This window comes from Nomascus leucogenys, chromosome 16 (genome assembly GCF_006542625.1).
Source record: "Nomascus leucogenys isolate Asia chromosome 16, Asia_NLE_v1, whole genome shotgun sequence".
Taxonomy (NCBI): domain Eukaryota; kingdom Metazoa; phylum Chordata; class Mammalia; order Primates; family Hylobatidae; genus Nomascus; species Nomascus leucogenys.
The window spans coordinates 58615852-58635381 of NC_044396.1; the positions used below are offsets into that span (position 1 = coordinate 58615852).

The window sequence follows — 19530 nt, forward strand, 5'->3', positions numbered from 1 at the left end:
CTAGCTGCTGGCTGTATGCTGTATGGATTTTTGTGCTACAAATCGTCATCAAGTGTAGACTACTTAAAGGAGCTCCTGTGAAATTACTAAAGAAATAAAATAAATAAGTATAGTCATCAAGGAGAAATGTAGCATATATTATACTGAAGGAAGAGAAAGACCCTCTCATATTATTTTATATTGTTTTATACTCAGTACCTGTCTTAAGAAAAAACAACAAGGAAGTAAAATCAAAGACAGGCAGCCCGGTGCCAGGCCCGAAACCAGGCCTGGGCCTGCCTGGCCTACATCCAGTAGTTAAAAATCAACTCATGACTTAGAAACCGATGTTATTCATAGATTCCAGACATTGTATAGAAGAACATTGTGAAACTCCCTGCCCTGTTCTGTTTCTCTCTGACCACCTGCACATGCAGCCCCTGTCACGTACCCCTTGCTTGCTCAAATCAATCACGACCCTTTCATGTGAAATCTTTAGTGTTGTGAGCCCTTAAAAGGGACAGAAATTATGCATTTGGGGAGCTCAGATTTTTTTTTTTTTTTTTTTTTTTTGAGACGGAGTCCCTCCTTGTCGCCCAGGCTGGAGTGCAGTGGCACCATCTCGGCTCACTGCAAGCTCCGCCTCCCAGGTTCACGCCATTCTCCTGCCTCAGCCTCCCGAGTAGCTGGGACTACAGGCACCTGCCACCACGCTGGGCTAATTTTTTTGTATTTTTAGTAGAGACAGGGTTTCACCGTGTTAGCCAGCATGGTCTCGATCTCCTGACCTCATGATCCACCTGCCTCGGCCTCCCAAAGTGCTGGGATTACAGGCGTGAGCCACTGTGCCCGGCCATTGGGGAGCTCAGATTTTAAGGCAGTAGCTTGCCAATGCTCCCAGCTGAATAAAGCCCTTCCTTCTACAACTCGGTGTCTGAGAGGTTTTGTCTGCGGCTCGTCCTGCTACAATACATTGAAGCGCTGTATTCAAGATGTCATTCTTTTCCCTGTATATTTAAAATCTCTGCAGGGAAACTCATTTTTTAATTATAGCAAGTGTATAATGTTTTCCTTTTAGTTAATGCAGAGTGAAATATGTGAATGTGCAACAAAATTGCTATATCATCTAAATCTCTGTTCTAAGCACTGGGGATAAATCAGTGAACAAAGCAGGCAAACTTTCAACTCTTATATCATTAGTAAAAAGGTTAAGGTCACAGATAATTCACAAGAAAATGTATCATTGATAAATCATCTGAAGAAAACACAAATGAAATTGGGTGATGGAGAGAGTTGACAAATTGAAGTTGGGTGATCAAGGAAGGTCTTTCTGAAAGGGAATTTTGAGTTGAGACCAGCATGACAAAAAGCCAGATGTGAAATTTTAGGGAAGATGCATTTCAAGCAGAAAAATCTTCTAGTACAAACTCATACAACTGTGTCTTCTTTGTTGTTTTTTTAAGAGACAGAGTCTCCCTCTGTTGCTCAGGGTGGAATGCAGTGACACAATCAAGGTTCACTGCAGCCTCAAACTCCTGGACTCAAGGGATCCTCCTGTCTCAGCTTGCCAAGTAGCTAGGACAACAGGCAATGGCCACCACGCCTGGCTTGAAGTTGGTGCAATTTCTCAGAGCAGAAAGGAAAGTGTGAACAGAACAGAGACAGGGAGGAGGAGCATAGAGATGAAGCCAGTGAAGTAGGCAGGGGCCAGGTTATATGGGATCTTGCAGAGTATGGCGAGTGGTTTAGAATCTCCTCTCAGTGGGGTGAGAAGCCATTGGAGTGACGGACACGATCTGAATTATGTTTTTTAAAAGCACTTTGCTCTTCGTATGCAGAATGGAATGAGTGAGAGGAAAGAGTGGAAGCAGGAGAAGGAAGCCACGGTGGTATCCAAAAGAGGAAAAGTGGGTTAGCCTAGGGTGATAGCCAGAGCACTCTTTTAGGACTCTCCCAATGATCCTTGTTCTGAAATGCCTCCTGCCTCTGCAGAACAAAATCCTTTCCATGTAAATAGTTCCTGTTTCAATGCAAATGGGAAGAATGGTGTACTTCTTCTACATCTGTTTCCTGTTGCAGGGCTTGGGACTGTCAGTGCTTTTTCTCCACATGGAGATTATTTTGAAACATCCAGGTGGTTTTGATAAAATCATATATTCTTAGAATATTATTCTTAAGCTGCAATAATGACCCTACAGATACAAAGATTAACATAAACTGACTAAAGAAATGTTAACTGCCAGCAGATTAAGGCAATATTTCAATTCATAATCTATAGTACTTTGGGGTTAAGCTTTGACTTGCAGGATGTGATTTACTGACCAGTAACAAAGACTCCACCCAGCTGGAACCTCATTCCAGAAATGTTTCTTTTGATAAGATTCTTAGATACTGAAACATCATTTTTAAAAAGCTGTGCTTTGGGAAATCAATTTGGGGGATTGTATCAGGAATTACAGGCAGCAATAGCTTCATAAATGTGCAACCCATGCAGCTTCCCGGGGCCTGTGCTTAGCAAGGCTTCACACCTGGTTCGACGCTGTGCCATCACTGTCTTGAATTCCTAATAATTTTTTAACAAGGGGCCTCACAGTTTCATTTTGTACCAGGCACCACAAATTATGTAGCCAGTCCAGAATTCAGGGCTCAAAACACTCTATGAAAATCTGTTCATCTGCTAAAAGATATAGAAAGATAGAGACAGGAAAAGAGCAGACTTGAATAAAGGAATTCTCAGAAAAGCAAATCATCAATTATAGAATTTGAGACTTTTTGGTCTAGTGGTTCTCAGGTGTCTGTGAACAGTCCATGCCCACCTGATTTTTACCTCTCCATAGCAAAATCACAAGAATGATGATGCCATTGGGTTCCTATTTTGTAGCTAAATTCATTCAACTCAAATATCTGCTCTTTATTTTCAGATTAGATTCACCTATAATTTTTGCCCTAAAAATATTTTTGTTTTGTATAATAACATGTTGGCAATAGGTAGAAGCTATTTCTTTGTATTTAAAGTACCTTCTGTAAAAGAAAACTTGACCACCTCATTTCAGCTCAATGCTTCTTGGCAGAAAAGAAGCCCTTTATCCCACTCCTGTACCTTTACCTGTTTTTTCTAATCCCAGCCTCACTTTTCTCTTATTGTAATTATTCTCAATACCAATGGCTCACCATTCACAAATACCTAAACTCAGTTTTGTACAACTGAGTTAAAGGTAATCAGAAACAAATCCACATGAATATTAGAACTTCTGGCAAGGCAAAATTAAAATTAGGGAAGGATTACCCTCTTGCAACCAAACTACTTATCTTTTTTTATAGTTTTATTTTATAAACCCATCCTTTTTATGCCCCAAAGGATAGCAGCATTTTTCTTTCCATCTTTGTGTCTCCAGCATTTAGCACAGGGCATTGTACTCAAAAATCCTTCAATGAATATATAGAAACTAATAAATATAAATAAATAAAAATTTTAAACTAGAAATGGAAGTATGTCTCCCTTCCGTTTACACCTTCTTTGGCAGTTTCAACCCTTCCTTAGCCAGAGAACAATAATGACCATAAGAAATGTTAATAAAGATACATTACATCTGTAACAGGAAGTTAAAATTAGACATTTTCTCTCTGTTTCAGCTAAAACTGAGAAGGTACCTATTACTCCCTCATTTCAAAATGAGGCATGAGCCCACCAAATAAAGCCTTGAAAAGCTGGTAGTGAGGGACTGATTTCATGACCCTTGGCTGACCACCCAATACAACAGTGTGGAGATTAGAGCAAGGTTTTCAGAGAGGGCTGTTGTTGATGTTCTGGGAATCCTGTCCTATCCCAACCCTTAAGGGTAAGGGGTGAGGGATGCTTTTACCTTATCCCAAATAGGTAAGAGACTTCATTGAAACAAACTAAAGAGCTTGGGGGAAACAATGGCTCAGACTTTGTGTCAAATCTGAGAAATGAAAAGGGGGAGAGATTACAGCTGCTTGGAGATCTGACAAGGGAATGTAAAGAGCTGCCATCCGGTGAGTAGGCTGAAACCTACAGGGCAAAGAATATTTCCTGTTGGCAAGATGTGGCCATACAAGAGAGAACTGGCCTGAAAGAGTCTTGGATCTTGTCCAGAACTGTCCTGCAAGAATCTTAGTTCTCTTCTACCTGGGGGAGGGAGGTAATGCGAGCAGAAAGAACATGGAGGTGTACTGTCAGAGCCCTGGGAAGGAGCTATAAGTGACCAGTGGGAAGAGCTGCTTTCAGTCACAAAGAGCAAGCTGCAGATAAGATATCTCTCCAGTGAGGAGAAGACAAAGAACTCCTAAAATATCCCACCCAACAAGAGAGAGTCAGCTTTAAACACCTAACAAAATACAGAGAGCTGATGCCAGCAAGTAAGATCTCTGGAATCTAGTACAGTGCTTTGAACATAGAAGGGACTCAACAGATGTTGGTGAACACAAAGACCTGTTCCCTTGTTAGGCTACTGTTGCAGGAATGATTCTTAGCTTTGTACACATGAAGGAATTATGAGGTTCAGGTTAGGTGTCTCACTTCAAAATTTAATTTTTAGTCCAGACCAGTGTTGTTTTAATTTTACTACACTCACAGTGAAGAGGAGTCCAGAGGAGCACCCTTGAAACTATAGTGCTAATATCAAGTTTGTGATGTAGAGCAACTAAGTGTTTCTGAGAGGGCTTCAAGGCATCCTTTCCTGTGCTGTTTTTACATTCCAGGTTATTAAGCTTATCTTAGGTGAAGTCAAGCTTTAAGTGGTAGTTACTATGTGCCTGGCAGAATACAGGGCACTGAAGGCTTAAATGGGAATAAGACAATCCCTGACCTCAAGTGGCTTATAGTGAATGGATTAAAGGCAATTATTTATCATTTACTTAAAGTATAGCATGAGCTCAAGAAATCTTAGTTACATTACTGTCACTATAATATTAATAGCTGAACTAGGCTTCCCAACAGATGTAAAAGCCTTCTAATCTAGAGATAAATAAAGATTGTACTTTTGTTATCATCAGATTTTATTATTCTTTGATGATGATCGACTAAATATACTAATGAGGATTGAAAAATATACTGCTTTAAATAGTTACATCATAATTTCTATCAGTCATGCAATTAAAAATACATATATGGATACATATTTTTTCTATTGCCCCTTTTTTCCTGGCTTTGTTAATGTATAATATATTGCTTTTCTGCATTCACTCTCCATTTGATTTTTCTCCTAATGTAATTTACCACCTGCAGAAGTATGAGGCCTGGAAAATGCAGGTGTGAAATGCTCATTAGCACCATACCAATAAATCAACACATGTTTAAAAGAATCTTCTACCTATGTCTTAAACTGTGCATTCAGTCATAATTTTCGGATTTCAAAATTGGTCCAGGTTATAGATCAGGAGATAGCTCTGTTTTACATAACTGTTAGGAATGCTGTGGTTTTCTAACCAGAGAGATATGACAGTAATTTCTTGCGAAAGACTTGGAACATTGTGTCTGAGCCAAACTAAGAATGAAAGAAGATGGAGAAAATAAACATAACCACATGTCCTATAAGTCTTCTGTATGAAGACAGGTGTGAAGCCTATGAGGAGGGGGTCATTGATTCATGAATTGATTGATTCATTTATTAATTCATATAGTATATGTTTTTGGTGTGCATATAATTGCAAAGCACTATATTGGATACATAAAAGAAATGTACTTCCTTTTAGAAGTGACTTCTAAAAGACACTCCCCATCAGAGTGTCTAATGAAATGAGAGAGACAGAACAAAATGGACATGAAGAAATCCGTTGGTAGACTTTATGATAAACACCATGAGAAGCAAATGAGCAGAATGCAGTGCTAAAGAGTAACCTGGGGTGAAGTGGGGGCTAGGGAAGGAGGATGAGAGACAACTTACTTAAAATTGTGGGGATGGTCTTTCAGAGGAGACTTAAAAAATAAAAAGCAATCAGCAATTCAAAGAGCATTCCAGGCGGAGGAAAGAATATATGCAAAGGCCCTCTGGACAGAAAGAGATTCACATATTTGGGAATCTTGAAGGATATCAAGGCAACTAGGACATGGGCAAGAAAAGTGGCCCAAGACAGAGGTATCAGGGCCCTATGGACCACTGAAAGATGCTTAGAAATTCATCCAACCACAGTGGAAAGCCATTCAGTTCTTTAAAGTGGGAGAACAACCCATTTGCTTGATGTTTAAAAATGCTTGCTCTGGCTGCTATAGCAGAGTAGGTAGTAGGGGACCAAGGTCTAAGCAGAGAGAGAGCAACATGGAGGCTTTGGTAACAGTCCAGAGAAATGATGACTGGGAAATGAAGAAACTTAAGATATAATTTGGAGGTATAATAGAAAGGGTTTATTGATGAATCAGAGTTGGAAAGTGTTACAAAGGAAAGGATCAAATATACTTCAAAGTTTCTGTCATGCGCGACTGTGTAGGTGCCTGCTGGTGCCATTTCCAGAGATTGGGAAGACCAGGAAGAAAGTTAGGGTCGAGTTTAGAAATCAAGAATTTGTTTTGGACATGTTAAGTATAAAATGTGTTGCATGTAACAGATAATGCCAAGTAGCTAGCTGAATATTTAAGTTCAAAGTATTGAGGAGAACTTTGGAGGTAAAAACAGAGAGTTTTGGCCGGGTGCGGTGGCTCACGCCTGTAATCTCAGCACTTTGGGAGGCCAAGGTGGGCAGATCACGAGGTCAGGAGATCGAGACCATCCTGGCTAACACGATGAAACCCCGTCTCTACTAAAAATACAAAAAAATAGCCAGGCGTGGTGGCGGGTGCCTGTAGTCCCAGCTACTCGGGAGGCTGAGGCAGGAGAATGGCGTGAACTCGGAAGGCGGAGCTTGCAGTGAGCCGAGATGGCGCCACTGCATTCCAGCCTGGGCGACAGAGTGAGACTCCACCTCAAAAAAAAAAAAAAAAAAGTTTTCAGGATATAAATATTTAATCCCAAAGGAATAGACTACAATATCTAGGGAAAGAGTGAAAGTAGAGCGGAGGGAGACCCAACTGGACCAAGTGGATTAGGCCCCTGGATATTCCAAAATACTTAAGGATTGAATCAAAATTACAAAATATTTAGAGGTCGAATAGAAAAAGAGGACTTGGGTCAGGTGTGGTGGTTTATGCCTCTAATCCCAACACGTTAGGAGGCTGAGATGGAAGGATTGCTTGAGCTCAGAAATTTAAGACCAAGCTGGGCAACATAGTGAGACCCTGTGTCTTCCAGAAAAAAAAAAAAAAATGTTGGGCACAGTGGTGTGCCCCTCTAGTCCCAGGTCCTTGGGAGGCTGAGGTGGGAAGATCCCTTAAGCCTAGGAGTTCATAGGCTGCAGTGAGCTATGATAACAGCTGCCCTCCATCCTAGGAGACACAATGAGAGCCTGTCTCTTAAAAAAAGAAAAGAAAAAGAGGGTCATTCAAGGAATAGTGAAAAAGGGAATATTTGAAGAATTATGTCAGGGAATCTATGAAAGTAGAATGTTTCAAGATGGAGGGAGTGGTTTAAAAAAAGTTGAGTATTTATATATACCAGTGTGTATCATGCTGAATACTTTATCTGGATGGTGTTATATTATCCATTCTATAGACTACTGAGTTGAGTACTGTTATTAGATCCATTTTACAAATGAGGAAACTATGGAGAGATTAAGTGTTTTGCCCAAGATCCCATAATAAGAAGGCAAGTGTCGAATGCTAGGCATTCTAACTTCAGAGTCCATAGTATTAACCCTTGTGCTATTCTCTTCCACAAATACACACAGCAGGTAAAAGGCTGAGAAAAATAAATATCAAAAAGTACCTTTTGAAATTGACTACATGAAGTTAGGAAAACCTGAGTCGTTTTGTGAAAGCGGTGAGTACAAAACAGTATTTTGGAGAGGGTTGTGCAGGGAATCGGCGATGAAGCTGTGTGCTGAGAAGGAGAGAAGAAATTAGAGGAAGGGGACGGTGGCCTTACAGAGAAACAGACTTGAAGTGATGTGAAATGTTTGAGCTGGGTGAATGCCGGTAGGGATAAGTGAGCAGGGAGGGAGTGAACAGGATAAGAGAGATCACTTCGGAGTAAAGCCTTGAAAAGGGAGTGTAGGAGGAACTTTTTCTCCCTTTCCTGCATCCCTTCCTTTGTGCATAAAATAGAAATGTTCTTCCTTTCTGAAGGATTTCAAAGAGAGTATTGGCTTTTCTTTCATTCTCCCTAACTCATGCCTCTCCAAAGGAAGAAAAGTGACTTCTGAGGCTGTGAAAAGGAAGGACTCTGGCTGCATGACCCAGCCTCCTCTGGCTTCTTTTTTTAGGACCTGATGGCTCTCAGCATGTCCATCTTAACTCCTGCTGCCCCTGGGGCAATCTCACCAGGACACTGCTTCTCCAAGTGCCAGCTTGGGGTGGGGTCCTTTCCCCCTGTGTCTATTTCTCAATTAGTTCAGGACTTATAGAAGGAAGAGAGTGGTTAGTACGTTAAAACCCCCAGTATAAAGAGGGAATGCAATTAGGTTTAGAGAACATGTGGAGAGATTGGCTTTGGCAAGAAGAGGATCACGTTCTCTTCTGTAATAGAAAAGTTTTAAAATAATGGGGAAAGATAATGTTTATAGAGTCGCTGCTGAGAAGAAGAAAAGTGATTTCTGTAATGTAATTTTTAAGATTTTATAATTTTTTTTCTGAATAAAGTCTGAAATCCAACTTGGTTGTATTGGGAGCACTACATAGCTTTCATGTGTGAAGCCACTATCATCTAAGCAGACGAAAACTAGAACAGATACACCTAGTGATTCTCAAACTGAGGAAGAGGACGTGGTATGCCCTGTCTAGGGTAGCTAATCTGAATTTAGATAGGGCAGCTTTCAAAAGAAATCATTTCAATCAACAATGTAATCAGTAATGCAATCGTACATTTTAAAAAAACACAAAATGTCATTTTTACTTAAAACATTTATAATGACTTAAGGATGTTGTATATTCATCAATAGGATGATTTAGTTTGAAGAAGTCAAGAAACAATGGGTTACCCAGAGTGTTTTCCATCCAATTCCTGAATTAAAATGTAGCTAAGAAACATATTTTCTGTGCCTTCTTTTCCTGTCTTTTGTGTCTTCTTTTGGGGAAATTTAAGATGGTAGATTGTTGGACTGCATTGTCATTTTAACTATAAACCACTGGACTTTGGCCCAGATTATTATTACCTGTAGAAGCTGTCTTGATTAAGTTTGGAGTTGCCTTATGTTGTGCATAAACAAAACTACATTTTAATCAGCTTGTCCATATGCTTTATAGAGAGAGTTTGTAATAGGCCTTGTTAAAAATAGGTTTCTTTAATCAGCAATATTGGATAAAAGCCTAAAGTCTTAAAATAGTCTCATTTATTCTGATTCCTTCTTCCTAAAATGAATAAACAGAATGAAATCGATGTGGCAATAGCATGTTACAAATCACCCCATCAAAGGTAATGAAATTAAATTTCATCTCTGTGAGTTACTGCAAAAGACTGTTTAACATTTACAAGCATTTGACTTCCAAATCCTTTAAGCCCTAATCTTTGGATTTACATAATGTGTTCCTGCTTTCAGGCTTTTCCAGTTGAAAGACTTTGAAGTTCCAAGGCAAAAACTGAAATAAATTGGAAATTTGTGTAGTTTCAAAGTGAATGCTTGTGATACAGTGACATAATCAGAAAGCACATGGGGGAAAACCCATACAAATTTTGCTAGTATTAACTCAGTGTTTGAAACTTTATAGTAGAAAGATGATATGCAGAATTCTTAAAGATTGCTCCAAGAACACATGCTACATATTTCTAATCAATAAAATTAAAATATCTGATCACTAGGTTATTGAAAGCATTAGATCCTGGACTTAAATCTAGATCTTTGATTTTAGAGCCCTTGCCCTGTTTTGTCCACCAGGGCACTATAGAAAATTTTTGCATAATGATATCAATATATCAAAATTGCAGAGTGTTCATTTAGAAATTATAAAATGCCTTAGTGAATAAAAAATTGAGGTATTATTTGGATTTATCTTAGTATTAATGGTGGAGAAGAAACTGTTTCTTTTATCTAAGCTGCAACAAACATTCTTTATTTTTTCTTTAATCAGAGTCTTGCTCTGTCGCCCAGGCTGGAGTGCAGTGGTGAGATCTAAGCTCACTGCAGCCTCTGCCTCCTGGGTTCAAGCAATTCTCCTTCCTTAGCCTCCCTGAGTAGCTGGGACTACAGGTGCACACCACCACGCCCCGCTAATTTTTATATTTTTAGTAGAGACGGGATTTCACCATGTTGGCCATATTGGTCAAGAACTCTTGACCTCAAGTGATCTACCCGCCTCAGCCTCTCAAAGTGCTAGAATTAGAGGAGTAAGCCACTGCACCTGGCCCCAACCCATATTCTTATAATGGGATAGGGAGGAGGCTATGTTATGTGGATGCATTAATTTAATCATTTTATCTGCTACCAAATATCAAAAGTCTTTTTTTAGTTTATTTTCATAGGTTTGTATATGCAGACTTGCTTGCTTCTTCGTGGAATTTCCCCCGTAATGAAACCACTCATTCATTCAACAATTTATTTCCTAGGTGCCTACTCTATGACTAGCTCTATGCTAAATCCTAGGAATGAAATGATGAACAGACTAGAATTTCCATGAATGTAGTAATTAAGTTGATCTGGTGGTGTGCACTTCTGATAGAAAATGCTTCTCTCATATTACCTCTTTCTCTGAGCTGATGCAAGAATTGGAATATAAATAAACCAGCTGGCAAACTTAGAGGATTTAGATGTCCTTTTCATTAAAGGTCAGTAAGAAATGCTAACGTTTAATGTTAGCGTTTATTAAAATCTGACGAGGCAGAATTAGTTTGGGGTTTAATTTCTAGTATTCACAGCATAAAATTAGGTATAATAGCAGTGAATCTATGTATGCTTCTATATAATTATTATTATTCTTTATACTGGCCTAGCCCTTCAGAGAGTTAAATTCAACTACATTTAATGAGATAATTTCTTGTTTTTGTTAGAATTTCTAGCAAACCATTTCTGCATGTCATTGCACCTGTGGCTTAATTCTTAAATTTTTTGTTCTCTGAATTTCCAAGATAGAAAAGCATAAATTTCTTAGAGTGAATACAGGGTTAGAAACACATCTTGTTATAACAAACTATCTAGTTTCAGCATCCCATTAACTGTTCCAACACCAATTTGAATTCCCAAAGGATACTTCTGTTGAAGCATTTTTGCTTTGGTTTGGAACTGTAAAAGTAAATTGTGTAATTCGCGATTCCACGTTAATGAGACTTTCTGTCTTAATCTTCCTGTTTAAGGGCACAAAGAATAGTATGGCCACTGCAATTACTGAGCGGGCTAGATTTGGAATATTCTATACCCCCAAGGGATTGTTTTTTTCTTTTAAAGCGTAAGTTTCCAATCTATCATTTCTTCTGTGGTTGAGTTTCTGAATATGCTTGGGTTTTGCTGATTTTATGGTTTGTTTTTAGCTGCTGATTTTTAGTCAGACTGTATAGGAGGAGTAACAAAAACCCTCAATTTTGCAATGTGAAAATTCTTTATGCATTTGCTCCCGAAAGCTTATTTTTGAGTAACTTGAGACTTTTGCAGCAGCCACGGTATCCAACTTGGAAAACCTGCATTCTCAGCAGCTTTCCTACTTTAAATAATATTCTTACATTAGCTCTTTTAGGAAGCAAAGAGACAGCTTCCCTAACAGTAACAAGATGTGCAAACCACAGATGGTCTTCTTGCTGGAAGTTACTGGAAAGGACTACGAGTGTTGGGCCTTTGGGGCACAGTCATTCACATGCATTCGTACACCTCACACACACATACACACACTCTCTCTCTCTCACATACACACACACACACTTGTGTGAATATACGACAAATGAATAAGGCAAAGTGAAAATGTGTATAGCTACTACTAGTATATAGATTTCTGTGGAATTTTACAGACTGCTTTAATAGAAATGAACACATTTTATGTTTACAATAGCTTTCTTAGGTAGAGCAGGCAGATATAGCATGAATACCATTATTGTAGATAAGACTTAGATAGTCCAGGTCCTCGCCCAAGTGTAAGAGCTGAAGTTTATCTCTGTCTCCTAATTCCAGAATGTGGCCTTTGGTTCAAATTGCCCTGGTTGTATTTCAGCTTTTCTAATTTCTAGTTCCATTACTTTCTTTAAGCCTCAGTTGATACCTCTACCAATAGGACATATGCTACCTACCTCCTAAGCTTATTGTGATCAATAAATGAAATATTGCATGTATAACATGTGGCCTTGTACCTGATACATTATAAATGCTCAATGAATGTTCATGTCTGCTTTTTCAAAGCAAACATTTATACAATACTTATGCCAAATCTAAGTACTTTTTCAAATATTAGTCTAATCTTCATGTCAATTTTATGACAGATATTGTTAATATTCCCATTTTACAGATGAGAAAATAGAGGCAAGGAAAGGTTAAGAAAATTGCCCAATTGCCCAAGGTCACACAGCTGGTAAATGCCACATTATGGATTCAATTCCAGATAATCCAGTCCCAGTGTCTGTAGTCTTAAAAGCTGTTCTGTTATTCTCAACGTAAACAGTGGGATGTATGGAAATGTGAGTTTTATATGCTAATTTTATACTGTTTTAAATTCCTAAGGCCTAGAGAATATTCCCATATGCTATAGTGGGTTTTCTCAACTGTTGCTACTATTACCACCAATATCTTAGGACTATAGTAGGTGGATAGTAGAAGATCTGTTTTTGTTTTGTTTTGTTTTTCCAGACAACTACAGAACTCAGGAACATATCCAACTAGTTATAATCCAGGCACAGTTTGAATTCCACTTGATGGGAGAGGTGATTCCAGTGAAGAACTCAATTAAATAAAAACTTTTTTTTGTGGTTTCAGTCATATCATGATGTAGTTTAGGCTCAAGGTAGAGTTGTATCATGTAGTATTTAGACAAGATTACAAAACTATTAAGAGATGCAGAGCATGATAGACGAGGAAAGATGAAAAGCATTGCTTGGTTATGCCATGAGGGGATGACAGAAGGATGGAGATAGTAGGAAAGAGAAAACCCCACAGATGTGAGAGGAAAAGGGAAGATAAGACAAAAAAAAGTATGACAAGTGATAAACAATGGTTTATAAGGGTTAAAAGTGAAGAAGCTTGAAGAAAGATTCTCTACAACGAAAGCTATTGAAATAAAGAATTGGCCCAGATGTTGGGAGAAACCCTCCACGGTGAGCAGTGTAAAGCCACATTCAGTCACTGTTGGCCTATGCCCTGGGCTTTGGGATGTACGTTCATTCGTTTAAGCCAAAAAGTGCATTTATCCTACTCAAAAAGTGATTTAGAAAATGAGTGTAAGATTTTCTATGCTTCTAGTAAAATAGGAATAAATTATGCAAGAGTAAAATTAGCTAATTACTATAAGAATCATTCTGTTAAAATTGGTGAGTTTTGGATATTTTCTGCCAGTTCTTTTTTTCACTAGTTTCTGTGACTTCAGATTTCATTATCAACCTACCAGGCCTTTCCTGCTCCTTGGAGAACTGGTTGAAATGGGATTGAACCCTATTTTCACAGAGTAAGAAAGTCAAGAGCCCTCCTCAAATTGCATTACCATTTCTTGTCCTTACTTCTTCATGGTTCTCTGGTCTCCATCTATGCTCCTGAGTTTGCTGTCTTAGGTCAAACCTGCGTGGATTAATGTGTATGTATATATATATATATATATATATATATATATATATATATATACATACACACACACACATATATGCACACACACATATATATACACACACATATATATACACACACATACACACACACACACACACACACACTCAGGTGATCTATCCGATGGGTTTAGTTGTTTTCTGAAAGATTTGGGGACTGTCGTGAAAGAAATACCACATTGCATACCACATAAGGGACTCGTATTCAGTTAGTTCTCTTGTTATCCTTCACTCCTTCCTCAAAACCCACACTCCAGAATGAGTCAAGCCTCCTTCAAAATGCAGTGCAGTCCCTGCAGGCTCAGTGTTTATCGAAAGTGGCACAGGAGGAAATGAGCCTGAGAAGTGGATATAATTTCCTCAGCATCCCTGGAAATTGTGCAGAACACAATTATAGCATCTTACATACTCTTACAAAATGATTGGAACTTGCATTTATAGAGAGCTTCCTGTGTAGATGCTGTGCTAGGCACTTTCACATATGGTGTTTATTGATTCTTAGAACCTTTCTGGGTATATTTTATACCCGTTTTATAGATGAGGAGAGTGAGTCTCAGAAAAGCACCCAACGTTACCATGCTGAAGGAAGGCATTGAAATACGTGTGCAGGGGAATAGAATAGTTCTTCTCAAAAGCAGAGGGACAAAAAAAAGCAAAAATTAAGACAAACCATTCTGCTTATAGGAGCCATGCCAAGAGAGATGGCTTCTCTTCCTTATTTCCTAGTCTCTATCTAAGGCTTCAGCACCCATTTTCCTTTGGGAATGCAAAGCATATTCAACAAAGAACCTCGCAGTGCCTATTAAGAGCTTATTTTTGTCTTCATTTTTAATGTTTCATTTATTATCAAATAGGGTACTTTATCTCATGCACACCCACATATTCCATTATGCCATATTTACATTTGTTTAACGCATTTAATTAAGAACATGGTTAAAAATGTAAAAAGACCTCCCCTTTCACAAAATTTGGAAATTGAAGGTAGCATTTAACAGGTTTCCTTGTCAACCACAATACTCATTTTTAGAATTGTTAGCCAGTAATTCAATTACCCACACAGTTCTGCTTTCTAAGAATGTGCAAATGGAAGTCTTGTCTTATGCAAGCCAGAAAACCTACTAGCAGTGTTCCAAACTTAGAACAGAAACGTGATGCCCTTCGAATCTTGGTTGGGAAGAGTGTTTGGTGAGGAGGGGGAGAAAGAAGAAGGGGAATAACAGTGTTATTTTCTGTTTGTCTTTGGCCTTCTGCAGCTCAGTGCCACGTCCTTTGCTCATTCTAAGGAGAATATAAATAGGGCAATGAGATGCTTATATATTTTTAGTGCCAGTAGAGCATCATCAGTTATAGTATCTATCCCTTTATCAAATATAAGCCATCATATAAGCCAATATGAGACTTTAAATCAATTCTAAAATGTAAAACATAAACAGTTTCTGGTGATAAAATAATCTGCTATGTGAATTGAAGGTAAAACATATTTATAAAATGTAAATAATTGTTAATGATAATTATTGCTGATAACAAAACAGCAGCTGGCTTTTTGTATAATTTCACACCTTTCCTTTAAATCTTTACTCCTCTGAAACTGCCTTCCCCCAAAATAACTTGCTTTATATTGAAACTCAAATTGAATTTTGAAATAAAATTTATAGGATCAACTACAGAATATTGACATTTTGCATGTCAAAAACGGTTGAATATTAGTGATTTCATAGGGTTCAACATAATACTGTTAGTGCAGTCTAAGTCTTGGTGTGTGTAAGTCTGCTCTCCTGGAAAGCCATGCTAGTCCAAATAAACTTTGTTGCCTTGGTGATCCAGAGCTTATTTATCTTCTTTTTTCTTAATTGAAAAATTAAAATTATTATCGGGTACAAAATGATGTTTTGAAATATGTATATGCTGTGCAATGGCTTAATCTAATTAACATATGCATTACCTCACATATTTATTTTTTGTGGTGACAACGCTGAAAACCTACTCTCAGCAATTTTCAAAATACAATACACTGATATTTACCATAGTCACCCATGTTGTATAGTAGATCTCTTGAACTTATTTCTTCTGATAAAATTTTATATCTTTTGATCAACATTATACCCATCTAAATTCTTTATACCCTTCATTCTACTCTGCTTCTATGAGTTAAACTATTTTAGATTCCATATAAGTCACATTGTGTGGTATTTGTCTTTCTGTGCCTGGCTTATTTCATTTAACGTGTTCCAGGTTCATTCATGTTGCATATGACAAGATTTTTTTTTTAAGTTCAGTAGTATTCCATTGTGTATACATGCAACTTATTTCTTAAACTGTTTTTTTTTTTATTAATCTTAATGCCTTCTTAGGTGCATATAGTATTTCTGTAGCTTTTAGCTCTAGTCTACAAACACCTAAGATAAGAATGGTGTTATTGGGAGGAACAAGGCATTAGGAAAAAGTAGATAAAGCTATACAGCGTAACTCCATGTTTCCTCAAGTATAGGACGACATAGGTGACTTTTTGGTTACTGCTCCTTGAAGGACTCCATTCAGCTTGCTTAACTGTGAGATACAGCTTTCACCCTAATTTCCACAAAGCAACTCAGAGTGATTCTTTTACCATGTGATGACTCCTTTTCTCAAATCCTCTCTTGGCCTCATTTAACAACCTTGAAGCTCTATATAATTTGGCCTCACTCCCCTGCCCTCAGGACCATCTTGTTTGACTTCATCTCCAGCTTCTCACCCCCTCTTTTTCTCTGTTCCAGTCATTGTGGCCTCCCTGCTCCACTAACGTAACATACAAGTCTATTTCCTGAAATGCTGCTCCCTCATAACTGCTCCCTCAGTTATGATCATGGCTCCTTCCTTCAATCTCTTCTCAAAAGTCCAGTGGTCTATGAGCCCTACTTGGCTGTCCCATATATAGCAGTACAAATGCATACCTTCATTCCCTATCTCTTTTACTGTGCTTGATTTTAATCCACTGCACTTTTTGCCACCTAATTTGTGTTATATATTGGCTTGTTTACTTATCACCTGTCTCCCTCCATAAGAATAAGGGCTCCAGGACTGCAGTTGTTTTTCCTGTGTTGTTCACTGTGTATCCTTGGTGCCCAGAAAAGTACGGGGTGGAGAGTAGCCATTCCAGGAATGAATGAACAGTTCATTTCAGCTCATGAGAAGTGGGGCGCTGGATAGGGAGAACAGTCATTTCCAGTGAAAAAAAAAGGGGTTGTTCATTAAATGTCACTCTACTCTGTCAGTTTCTAGGAGGCTGGAATGAAAATAGCTTCACTCTATTTATTTTTATTACTACCTTTTTGTGGCAAGTAGCCATTGTCACCATATATAATCTTCATTGTAAATGAATACAGTAGTACCCCCTTATCCACAGTTGTGTTTTCTGCAGTTTCAGTTACCTGCAGTACAGTACAATATGATATTTTAAGAGAGAGAGAGAGACCTCATTCATGTAAATTTTATTACAGTATATTGTTATAGTTGTTCTGTGTTATTATTGTTAATCTCTTACTGTGCCTAATTTATAAATTAAACTTTATCATACTTATGCATGTATTGAAAAAAACATGGTATGCACTGTATAGGGCTTGTTACTATCTGTGGTTTCAAGCATCCACTGGAAGTTTTGAAATATATCCCCTGCAGATAAGAAGCGATTACTCTATGGTAAAAGTCAATTTCTCATGAAAATGTTTTATTGAAGTATAACATATACCCAGAAAAATCCCCAAATCGTAGATGGTTACATGTTCACAAAGTAAATACATCCTGGTACCCAGTGCCCAGATCAGGAAACAAAACATTACCAGAATCCCATAAACCCCTTCATGTTGTCATCAATGTAATAACTCCCCAATGTTTGGCCTACCATTTTACTATCATAGATAGTACTGCTTGTGTTTGGACTTTATATATGTAGAATCATAGGGCATGCACTCTTTTATGTCTGGATTCTTTGCTCAAAACTATTTTTATGAAAATCATTCATGTTGCTGCTAATAGTCATAGTTCATGCATTTCCATTGCTGTATAAAATTCCGTTCTACAGTTGATAGACATTTGAGTTTTTTTTTTCAATTTTTGTGCATTACAAATCATGCTCAGATGAACATCCTTGAATGCATCTTTTGGTTAACACATAAAAATACATGCCTTGAACTTCATTAGGTATTGCCAGACATTTTTCCCAGGTAGCATTACCAGTGTGCACCACCACCAGCAGGGCAGCAGAATTCCAATCCCTTCTCATCACTGCACTTTGTATCATGTCTTTTACATTTTAGCCACTGTGGTGGGTGTGGTATAAGTGCAATGTAGTTATAATTTGTGTTCCTCAGGACTAGTGCTGTTGAACACTTTAAAATGTATTTGTTGCCAATTTGAGTTACATGAATCTATTTTCATGGATATTAAGATAATATATGAAAGAGTCGGACCCGATCGGGCTCAAACCAAAGACACGCTGGTCGTGGTCAAGAGATTTTATTGGAGGCACCAAGGCGACACCACACGGAGGAGGAGAAGGAAGGAAGAAGGGGCGAGCTGCTTAGGTGCTGGGTTTTTATACTCAGTGGGGCTACCCAGGCATCGGTGATTGGCTTAGGGGTGGGGTTTGAGTAAAAGGCAGGAGGTGTTCTTCCCTGATTGGCCTTCTCTTGGCTGGCTCGTGGGGTGGAGAACCAGGAACCGGGGGTGAAGAACCCGGAACCGGCGCCATCTTACTGTGCCCATGTTACCTAACAATATAGATCATATATGGATAAGGTAGAAATCATATCGGTCATAATTTAATGACTAAATTTAGTAAACATTGCTTTCATTAATGACTCTTTTACTAATTGATAGATTGTATTCTCTTTGCAAAGCTTTTGCTGTGGAAAATTCAGTTCAATAGAAGCTAATTGTGGGTTAATTATGAATAACCCTCCATGCTGAATGGTGTGAGGCTACCAAGGTCCAGGTCATGGGAAGCTTCCCAGATGTTACGTTGAAGCTATGTCTAACAAGCATGAACAGGGTCTGCAAGTAAGGCAGAAAAGGGAAGCCAACATACTAGAAAAGCCTAAATAAAATTTGAAGGTGTGAAGAAGTATGAAACTTTTAGGAAATTGCAAGTGTTCAGAAAATAAAGAAAATTGCCACCATCTTGTTTATAGGGAATGAAGACTTGAAAAATGACACTTCACATTAGCCTCCAGAAGTACCAAGGGCCAATAGTAAATTGGACTTAGGGTTCAATTACATTAGTTGTGTAGCTTGAAACGTTTGAAGTTAACTCACCATCATTTACAGTGATTTTTATGCCAAAGGAAATATGCATGAGCAGGGAAATATTTCCTGGATAGCTTTTTGCTTTCCGTGTTAGGCCTTATATCAGCTATCTAAAATGTAGAAGTGAGCAACACATTTATTGTTATTGAGAATGCATAGTAAAATAACATGAATTCTATCATTTTTACAGCTAAGATGCTGTTATAGATTAAGCAGAAAAACACTGGCAGCCTCTGGTTAAAAAATAATGATTTTATTATTCTTTTTGGAGTTAACATTTATTTTTAACTAATGTTTCACTGTAGTATTAAAAAATTCCTTTGAGAACTAAATACTATATTCAAATCCAGTATCTTTGACACTATATTTTAATTGGTTATTAAAAAAATAAAAGCTCTTTATCACCTTATATTTTAATGAAATCTTTCAAAATGATTAGGCAGAAGATATTTTTCCTTCTAGTTTCAAAAATATTTGTAGAATTTTTCTTAAAATACTG

The 19530-nt window shown here is 37.9% G+C and overlaps 1 protein-coding gene across 5 annotated transcripts in view; it reads left to right on the forward strand.

Annotated features, from left to right (window-relative positions):
• The window catches only part of OXR1 (oxidation resistance 1), a 489542-nt gene that overhangs the window by 229271 nt on the left and 240741 nt on the right, over positions 1–19530 (forward strand). The gene's annotated exons all lie outside the window — the stretch shown is intronic.